Source organism: Puntigrus tetrazona, chromosome 3, assembly GCF_018831695.1.
Source record: "Puntigrus tetrazona isolate hp1 chromosome 3, ASM1883169v1, whole genome shotgun sequence".
NCBI classification, from domain to species: domain Eukaryota; kingdom Metazoa; phylum Chordata; class Actinopteri; order Cypriniformes; family Cyprinidae; genus Puntigrus; species Puntigrus tetrazona.
Genome location: NC_056701.1, coordinates 21,058,250 through 21,059,444, shown reverse-complemented (window position 1 = coordinate 21,059,444; position 1,195 = coordinate 21,058,250).

Below are 1,195 nucleotides of genomic sequence, written 5' to 3'. Positions count from 1 at the left end.
GAATTTGAAGTGGTTTATCACTGACAGACATGAAGCAGCTTTTATGTTGCACTTAGAAATGGCTTTTGTGACCTCCAGAACAAGAGAAAACTAGATTGTAAAGAATAACAACTTGAGAAAAAGTTTGCTATACTCAGAAAAAAAAGTAATAACAATGCAAAGCCTCTGCATTAGGAATTCTTTATGGCAATTCATGGTTGAATTGATCAAATTTCTTCAATGGGTTTTTATGAATGACCCAAAATCAAATTCAGTTCCCGAAGGCTGATCATACAGTTGCTCTCTTATAATAAGGTTGCCTGAAGATTCATTTAATGACTTAACTTTTAGGTGATTGCAGACCTTGGCATAATCTTTCTGGCTTATTAAAATGCAGTAACCCGAAATAGTGGTCTGATATTCATATTATTTATTAACTGCGAACGTTTTTCAGAAATATTTAAACTATGTGCTTTTTAATTCACCTCCTGTATTTGTTGTACTCTTGCCCTTTTAAACCTTTGTCGTCTTATCTTAGTCTTTATTTATGCTTTTCTTTCTGTTCCGTTCTGGCTTGCTGTGTGATGTGCTGTTGGGCGCCACCGCTGGTTTGTTTTGAATTATGTTATTAGCGTTGGGTTGAGCGGGAGCACACAGCCCAAATTAGAGCGGTTTCATCACTCTCTCCAAGGTTATCCTCAGGCAGCCTGTGCAAGAGGCCGGATTGGGAGATGAGAGGAAGAAGAGAAAAAAGAGGAGAGAGTAGAGGGCGGTTAGGGACGTGAAATAATATATATAAAGACAAAAAGAACAGAAGGGGGAGCTGAAGCTGCTGTCAGATATGACGTTGTAATCGATCTGCTTTACGATGAGCTCATTTGCATGCTATGAAATGTCAGGTTTAATTGCGATCCTGGACAGATTTAATGCCAATTATGTCAAAGAAGGAACAGAAAGTAAGAGAAACTTTGTAGACGTTTTGAGTTCACGGTGACACTGTTTAAGCGCAATTTATTGTATAGTTCCAGTGTCTCTGTAATTCTGTCATCTCTTTCTCCGTGTCCCTGTGGACCATTGCCTCCTGTTTTCCCCGCTTCTTGCCATGGGCACTGAATACAAGTATGCAAATAGAGCGATAACATAGACTTTCATGTCGTGCTCATGTCATCCCCTCTGTCAATCAGCAGTCAAAACAAGACGAGACCTGAGACGACAG